The 9,884-nt window shown below is 39.2% G+C and overlaps 1 pseudogene; it reads right to left on the bottom strand.

The window, feature by feature from the left end:
• Positions 1-1,617: 1,617 nt before the first annotated feature.
• The window catches only part of LOC119528231, a 126,701-nt pseudogene continuing 118,434 nt past the window's right edge, over positions 1,618-9,884 (bottom strand).

Raw genomic sequence — 9,884 nt, 5'->3', positions numbered from 1 at the left:
ACAGAAGATTCCTACCTGATATTTCTTCTCTTTCTTCAGTTTAGCATCTGCATGGTCCTTCTCCAGTCTATATCCTCCTCCAGAGTTTCAAACAACTCAGAATTGTCCTTTTTTTTTAATTGAATCTCTGGAGAGGAGTTTTCAGTAGCTGTTTACGTTGCCATGTTGCTATCATCCTTTACCTGCATTTTTGATATCTCTTGTCCCCTATCTTTATTCCTTGTTGCAAGGGACATACATGCAAAGATGTAGGAGACCACAATGATTCAGGAGCATTAAGGGCTGTCTCCTAAATCAAATAAACATGTCTAATTACAGAATGCAGAAAATGCAGGAAAAATTAGGGAAAATATCAAAGAAATCCTCTAGATCTAATCTAATCTAAATTCAGGCATATAAATGAAAATGATTGTTGCACTGGAATACAATCCTCCCTTCCACTTTTCTTTCTATTTTTTTTTCCTTGAAGCTGTATGAAACAGATGATTTTCACTCCATGTTTATTTGAGAAAGTTTTTCTAAAGTGATGTGGCAGCACATTTCAACATTTTACCTCATCACATGCTGATTTAATATTGTTTTATATTAAAATCATCCCTTCCTCTATTGTGCCACCAGTCATTCAAGTGCCATAAGTTCTCAAAATAATTTAAAAAAAACAGAGAGAATCAAGTTGACTTTCACATTTTACATGATCAGGTAAATTACAAATGTATACTGGAGTGACAGCAGCCTGGATAGATGTAATTTTTCTCACCTATGCCTGTACTGAGTTATTCTCTGAGAAACTAGCATACCAACTAGCCTAGTCATGTCACCTTGTGGTTAGAACTCAGAATTGAAATGTTAAGAGCCTAAAAATTTAAAGTCAGACCAGATTCACAACTGTTCACTTCTGTAGTACCTTAGGCAAACTTTCCAAAGTAAATTCAGGGCCCCATTGTTGCTCTTGCTATCTTTTGGCATACTTCATTTTTTTCATTTTGTAAATTTTTGGAAAAGTCGTCTTCAGTAAATCTCTCCTAGTCTCCTTATATGTGTGGTTGATAGCCATGATAGTGATACATGAGGTAAGCTAGAAGTTTGATTGAAATTCTGATAGACTATTTTGTGCTTTTATGACTGTCATACTTGATAATAAGTATATGTTACTAATATATGAATTGATGTTAAATGTATCTTTCACTTAGATTTCTTTGGATAAAGTTATTTCTTGATGTGATAGAATAGTGTCTGGTTTTCATTTCTATTCTTCATATGTTATTAAAACTTACAGAAAAGTAAGAAATAAAGTGAATATTATGTTTTAAAAAAATAAAAATAAAAAATAAAATAAATAAAAATAAAGTGATGTGGCAGTGGTGAGTTCAGACACATGGGAAGAAGTAAGAATTGAGTACAAAGGGGAACTGAAAAGAATGATAATAAGGTACTGCATAAATACTGGGGATCTTCAGGCCAATGGCAGGGGCTCGGGATTCTTCTGTAGGGTCATCGAACAAGGAGCAAGCCAGAACCTAGAAAGCACTACTTTTGTGGAAGAATAAGAGCCAAGAGGGAAAACCTTTTAGTCTGTGAAGAAGCTGGAGCAGTCTCTTCTGGACTTTACTCTGGACCTCAACTCAGGACACCTATTGGCTGAAGTCCAGAGTGTTCTTTCTGATGCCTGAAGTAGATGTACAGCGCCACCCCAAGGAAGAAGCAGATGCAGAACAAAGCCCCCGATTCCACTCAGCATCTTGCTCTGTGCAGATTCAGACCATGCCCTCTGTTCCACTATGAGGGGCTCACCAAGCTTTGGTGTTCCACTTGGCAGGTGTAAACTTCTCCACTCTGAAGAACTGCTTCCAGCATCTCCAGGGTCTGGAAGGCCCAGTCTCCACTCTGGATCAGGCCTGTGGAGACAAACCCTGCCTCCTCTTCCTGGCCATTCTGGAACCACATGACTTCAATGGGGCCTGGCTAGAGCCCATTCTCAGAGCAGACCAGGAAGTTGTGGTGCTGCAGGGGCTGGGTTTTTGCAGGACCCACAGCTACCAGAGGCTCAACTCACCACTGCACTGTGAAGCTCTCACCAATCCTGTGGTTGTATCTGCAGAATTTGTCCACCATGTCCCATGGCTGCTCCAGGAGGTCCTTCTGGCTATTCCAGTACTCAATGTCTGGCCACCCCAGCTCCATCATGGCTACGTACTCCCCAAGTTGCATCAAAGTGCATATACTCCTCCTGATTATAGATGTATCTGTCCAAGAACTGCATCCGCTCCATCCCATGGGAGAAATGACACTCAGACTTTAACTGCTCAGTGAAAATCATTCGTATTTTTGAGTAACATAATTTAGGAATATACTGTTAAGTGTGTTCAGGTTCAACACTGCTAAATATTATTGGGGATTTGTCCTTTATTCATCAAATAATGTTCCTCTTAGCCTTTACTGAAACTCTTACTTTTTCTATGTTAAGATTAATATTGTGATTACTAGGGGAGGCGGGGCAAGATGGCAGAGTGGTGAGGTGTACATTTTAATTACTCCTCCAGGGCAGTAGGTGGAAAGCCAGGAACTGCATGGACTGGACACCACAGAGCAATTTGACTTTGGGCATACTTCATACAACACTCATGAATGTGTGGAACAGCTGAGATCAGTGAAATCTGTAAGTTTTTGTGGACAGGGGACCCGCGCCCCTCCCTCCCAGGCTCAGTCCCATGGGAGGAGGGGCCATCAGTGCTGGGAATGAGGAGGGAGAACTGCAGTTGTGACTCTTATCAGAAACTCATTCTACTGATCCAAACTCCAAACATAGATAGACTGACACCAGACACCAGAGAATCTGAGAGCAGCCAGCCTGGGTGGAGAGGGCATAGGGATAGCAAAAACAGCAAGGAAAACCCAAAAATAAAAGCAGAGACTTTTTGGAGTTCTGGTGAACATAAAAAGGGGAAGAGCAGAGCACAGGCAGAGTCAGGCTCATATGCAAATCCAGAAGGCAAGTTTCTTTGTCTGAAAAACCAGTTTCTCTGCTCCCTGGATCTTCCTGAATGACCCTAATCTCCTTGTCTCTTAGCATTTCAATAGCTCATTAGATCTACAAGGAGGGCCTTACTTTTTTTTTTTTTTTAATCTTTTTCTCTTTTTCTAAAACAATTACTCTAAGAAGCCCATTACAGAAAGCCTCAAAGACTTTCAATTTGGACCCAGGAAAGGGCAGAGCTAAGAGAGCACTGAGACACAAGGTAATAAGTTCAGTGGCTGAGAAAATTTGCTAAACACCACAACTTCCCAAGAAAAAGGGGGCATCCCCTCACAGCCATCTTCCTGGTGGGCAGGGAACACTCCTGCCAGGTACCAGATCCACAACCCAGAGCTGCCCCAGACAACCCAGTGTGATGGGAACTGTTTCCAACAATACACACACACACAATGAAATCAGGCATGGACATTAGCCTTTCCAGCACCCTCAGCTGGTTGTTCCAGAGTTGGGAAGACTGAGCTGTGTGAATTAACACGCCCCATTCAGCCATCCTTTCAGCAAACTGGGAATGCCCCTACACAGCCCTGCAGCCCAGAACTGCCCTGGGGGACTGTGCTCACCTGTCACATAGCACAGTCATCCTTCAACAGGGGACCTGGGGGTGCACAGCTTGGAAGAGGGATCCACTTACAAGTCCCAGGGACCATATGCCAATACCAAGGACTTGGGGGTCAGTGGCAGAGACAAACTGTGGTGAAACTGAACTGAAGAATTAGACTATTGCAGCTGCTTTAAATCTCCAGGAACACCAGGGTGACTGGATTGTTAGAGCCACCCCCCTCCCTGACCACTCAGACACATGCCCCACATACAGGGTGGGCAACACCAACTACACACACAAGCTTAGTGCACCAATTGGACCTTACAAAACTCACATCCCCACTGACCACAAAGATAAAGTGGGGAAGAACTGGCTTGAGGGGAATAGGTGGCTCACGGATGTCACCTGCTGGTTAGTTAAAGTGCTCTCCACAAAGCTTTAGATCTGACAAATTAGAGATAAGGGTTTTAATCAATCTACAAATCCTAAAAGAACCTTACAAGTTAAGTAAATGCCAAGAGGCCAAAAACAGCATAAAATTTTAAAGCATATGTAAAAAACAGATGATATGGCTAACCTAAGCCCAAGAAACCAAATCAAAAGATCAGAGGAGACACAGTACTTGGAGCAATTAATCAAAGAACTAAAGATGAATAATGAGACCACGGCACAGGATATAAAGGACATGAAGAAGACCCCAGAAGAGCATAAAGAAGACACTGCAGGAGTAAATAAAAAATAAATGATCTTATGGAAATAAGAGAAACTGTTGACCAAATTAAAAAGATTCTGGATACTCATAGTACAAGACTAGAGGAAGCTGAACAGCGAATCAGTGACCTGGAGGATGACAGAATGGAAAATGAAAGCACAAAAGAAAGAATGGGGAAAAAAATAAAAAAAATCAAACAGACCACAGATATATGATAGATAATATAAAACATCCAAATACAAGACTCATTGGTGTTCCAGAAGGGGAAGAGAAGGGGAAAGGTCTAGGAAGAGTATTCAAAGAAATTGTTGGGGAAAACTTTCCAAATCTTCTAAACACCATAAATACACAAATCATAAATGCCCAGCAAACTCCAAATAGAATAAATCCAAATAAACCCACCCTGAGATATATTCTGATCACACTGTCAAATACAGAAGAGGAGAAAGTTCTGAAAGCAGCAAGAGAAAAGCAATTCACCACATACAAAGGAAACAGCATAAGACTAAGTAGTGACTACTCGGCAGCCACCATGGAGGTGAGAAGGCAGTGGCATGACATATTTAAAATTCTGAGAGAGAAAACTTGCCAACCAAGAATTCTTTATCCAGCAAAGCTCTCCTTCAAATTTGAGGGAGAGCTTAGGTTTTTCACAGTCGAACAAATGCTGAGAGAATTTGCTAACAAGAGACCTGCCATACTTGAGATACTAAAGGGAACCCTACTGACAGAGAAACAAAGAAAGGAGAGAGAGAGATGGAGAAAGGTTTAGTACTAAAGAGATTCAGTATGGGTACATTAAATGACATTAAGAGAGAGAGGGAAAATATATATCTGACAAACATAAACCAAAGGATAAGATGGCTGACTCAAGAAATGCCTTCACAGTAATAATGTTGAATGTAAATGGATTAACCTCCCCAATTAAAAGACATAGATTGGTAGAATGGATCAAAAAAATGAACCATCAATATGTTGCATACAAGAGACTAACCTTAGACACAGGGACACAAAGAAATTGAAAGAGAAAGGATGGACAAAATATTTCATGCAAGCTACAGCCAGAAGACAGCAGGAGTAGCAACATTAATCTCAGATAAAATAGACTTTAAATGCAAGGATGTTAAGAGAGACAAAGAAGGCCACTACATGCTAATAAAATGGGCAATTCAACAAGAAGAAATAACAATCCTAAATGTCTATGCACCCAGTCAAGGTGCCACAAAATACATGAGAGAAACAATGGCAAAACTAAAGGAAGCAATTGATGTTTCCACAATAATTGTGGGAGACTTCAATACATCACTGTCTCCTATAGATAGATCAACCAGACAGAAGACCAATAAGAAAACTGAAAACCTAAACAATCTGATAAATGAATTGGATTTAACAGACATATATAGAACATTACATCCCAAATCACCAGGATACACATTCTTCTCTGGTGCTCATGGAACTTTCTCCAGAATAGATCATATGCTGGGACATAAAACAAGGCTCAATAAATTAAAAAAATAAAAAATGAAACTATCCAAAGCACATTCTCTGACCACAATGGAATACAATTAGAAGTCAATAACCAACAGAGAGTTAGAAAATTCAAAAATACCTGGAGGTTAAACAACACACTCCTAAACAATCAGTGGGTTAAAGAAGAAATAGCAAGAGAAATTGCTAAATATATAGAGACAAATGAAAATGAAAACACAATGTACCAAAACCTATGGGATGCAGCAAAAGCAGTACTGAGGGGGAAACTAAACACATATATTAAAAAGGAAGAAAGAGCCAAAATCAAAAAACTAATGAATCAACTGAAGAAGCTAGAAAATGAACAGCAAACTAATACTAAACCAAGTAGAAGAAAAGAAATAACAAGGATTAAAGCAGAAATAAATGACGTAGAGAACAAAAAAAAAAAAAAAAATCAATAGAGAGGATAAATAACACCTAGAGTTGGTTCTTTGAGAAGATCAACAAGATTGACAAGCCCGTAGCTAGACTGACAAAATCAAAAAGAGAAGACCCATATAAACAAAATAATGAATGAGAAAGATGACATTACTGTGGATCCCAAAGAAATTAAAAAATTATAAGAGGATACTATGAACAACTGTATGCCAACAAACTGTATAATGTAGAGGAAATGGACAATTTCCTGAAAACATATGAACAACCTAGACTGACCAGAGAAGAAACAGAAGACCTCAACCAACCAATCACAAGCAAAGAGATCCAATCAGTCATCAGAAAGTTTCCCACAAATAAATGCCCGGGGACAGATGACTTCACAAGGGAATTCTACCAAACTTTCCAAAAAAGAACTGACACCAATTTTACTTAAACTCTTTCAAAATATTGAAGAAAATGTAACACTACCTAACTCATTTTATGATGCTAACATCAATCTAATACCCAAACCAGGGAAAGATGCTACCAAAAAGGAAATCTACAGGCCTATCTCCCTAATGAACATAGATGCAAAAATTCTCAACAAAATATTTGCAAATCAAATCCAAAGACACATTAAAAAAATCATACACCATGACCAAGTGGGGTTCATTCCAGGCATGCAAGGATGGATCAACATAAGAAAATCAATGTATTATAACACATTAACAAACCAAAAGAGAAAAATTAAATGATCATCTCAATAGATGCTGAAAAAGCATTTGACAAAATCCAACATCCGTTTTTGATAAAAGAACTTCAACAGGTAGGGATTGAAGGAAGCTTCCTCAATATGATAAAGAGCATATATGAAAAACCCACAGCCAGCATAGTACTCAATGGTGAGAGACTGAAAGCCTTCCCTCTAAGATCAGGAACAAGACAAGGATGCCCGCTATCACCACTGTTATTCAACATTGTGCTGGAAGTGCTAGCCAGGGCAATCCGGCAAGACAAAGAAATAAAAGGCATCCAAATTGGGAAGGAAGAAGTAAAACTGTTATTTTTTGCAGATGATATGATCTTATATCTGGAAAGCCCTGAGAAATCGACGATACAGCTACTAGAGCTAATAAACAAATTTAGCAAAGTAGTGGGATACAAGATTAATGCACATAAGTTAATAATGTTTCCATATGCTAGAAATGAACAAACTGAAGAGACACTCAAGAAAAAGATATCATTTTCAATAGCAACTAAAAAAATCGAGTACCTAGGAATAAACTTAACCAAAGATGTAAAAGACCTATACAAAGAAAACTACATAACTCTACTAAAAAAAATAGAAGGGGACCTTCAAAGATGGAAAATATTCCATGTTCATGGATAGGAAGGCTAAATGTCATTAAGATGTCAATTCTACCCAAACTCATCTACAGATTCAATGCAATCCCAATCAAAATTCCAACAACCTACTTTGCAGACTTGGAAAAGCTAGTTATCCAATTTATTTGGAAAGGGAAGATGCCTCGAATTGCTAAAGACACTCTAAAAAAGAAAAACAAAGTGGGAGGACTTACACTCCCTGACTTTGAAGCTTATTATAAAGCTACAGTTGTCAAAACAGCATGGTACTGGCACAAAGATAGACATATTGATTAATGGAATTGAACTGAGAATTCGAAGATAGACCCCAAGATCTACAGCTGACTGATCTTTGGTAAGACCCCCAAAGCCACTGAACTGGGACATAGCAGTCTTTTCAACAAATGGGGTTGGGAGAGTTGGATGTCCATATCCAAAAGCATGAAAGAGGACCCCTGCCTCACACCCTACACAAAAATTAAGTCACAATGGATCAGAGATCTCAATATCAAAGACAGTGCCATAAAGCTCCTAGAAGATAATGTAGGGAAATATCTTCAAGACCTTGTATTAGGTGGCCACTTCCTAGACTTTACACCCAAAGCACAAGCAACAAAAGAAAAAATAGATAAATGGGAACTCCTCAAGCTTAGAAGTTTCTGTACCTCAAAGGAATTTGTCAAAAGGGTGAAGAGGCAGCCAACTCAATGGGAAAAAAATTTTGGAAACCATGTATCTGACAAAAGACTGATATCTTGCATATATAAAGAAATCCTACAACTCAATGACAATAGTACAGACAGGCCAATTATAAAATGGGCAAAAGATATGAAAAGACAGTTCTCTGAAGAGGAAATACAAATGGCCAAGAAACATGAAAAAAATGTTCAGCTTCACTAGCTATTAGAGAGATGCAAATTAAGACCACAATGAGATACCATCTCACACCAATTAGAATGGCTGCCATTAAACAAACAGGAAACTACAAATGCTGGAGGGGATGTGGAGAAATTGGAACTCTTATTCATTGTTGGTGGGAATGTATAATAGTTCAGCCACTCTGGAAGTCAGTCTGGCAGTTCCTTAGAAAACTAGATATAGCGTTACCATTCGATCCAGCGATTGCACTTCTCGGTATATACCCGGAAGATCTGAAAGCAGTGACATGAACAGATATCTGCATGACAATGTTCATAGCAGCATTATTCACAATTGCCAAGAGATGGAAACAACCCAAATGTCCTTCAACAGATGAGTGGATAAATAAAATGTATATACATACAATGGAATACTATGTGGCTGTAAGGAGGAACGATGTTGTGAAACATATAACATGGATGAAACTTGATGACAATGCTGAGCGAAATAAGCCAGGCACAAAAAGGGAAATATTATATGTTACCACTAATGTGAACATTGAAAAATGTAAAACAGGTGGTTTATAATGTAGAATGTAGGGCAACTAGTGATAGAGTGCAATTAAGGAAGGGGGAATGATAACCCAATAAGAACAGATAAGCTATCGAGGGTAAATTTAACGTTCTGGGAATGTCCAGGAATGACTATGGTCTGTTAATTTCTGATGGGTATGGTAGGAACAAGTTCACAGAAATGTTGCTATATTAGGTTATTTTCTTGGGGTAGAGTAGGAACATGCTGGAAGTAAAGTAGTTATCTTAGATTAGTTGTCTTTTTCTTACTCCCTTGTTAGGGTTTGTTTGAAATGTTTTTTATTGTATTTTTAAAAAAAAATTTTTTGATCTAGTTGATTTAAAAAAAAAGTTAAAAAAAAAAGAAAAAAGAAAAAAACAATGAAAAAAATATGCAGAGCCCCTTGAGGAGCTGGTAGAGAATGCAGGGGTATTGGGCTTCCCCACCTCAATGGTTGCTAACATGACCACAGACATAAGGGACTGGTGGTTTGACGGGCTGAGCCCTCTACTGCAGGACTTGCCCTTGGCAAAACTGTTGCTGCAAAGGAGAGGCTAGGCCTGCCTATAATTGTGCCTAAGAGCCTCCTCTCAAATGCCTCTTTGTTGCTCAGATGTGGCCCTCTCTCTCTAGATAAGCCAACTTGGCAGGTGAAATCATTGCCCTCCCCCCTACATAGAATGAGACACCCAGGGGAGTGATTCTCCCTGGCAACGTGGAATATGACTCCCAGGGAGGAACCTAGACCTGGCATCGTGGGATGGAGAACATCTTCTTGACCAAAAGGGGAATGTGAAAGGAAATGAAATAAGGTTCAGTGGCAGGGAGATTTCAAAAGGAGCTGAGAAGTCACTCTGGTGGGCACTCTTACGCACAATATAGACAACCCTTTTTAGGTTCTAGTGAATTGG

Source organism: Choloepus didactylus, chromosome 2, assembly GCF_015220235.1.
Source record: "Choloepus didactylus isolate mChoDid1 chromosome 2, mChoDid1.pri, whole genome shotgun sequence".
Lineage (NCBI taxonomy): Eukaryota > Metazoa > Chordata > Mammalia > Pilosa > Megalonychidae > Choloepus > Choloepus didactylus.
Note: the sequence above shows the minus strand (reverse complement) of the source record. Positions and strands in the feature narration are given on the sequence as shown.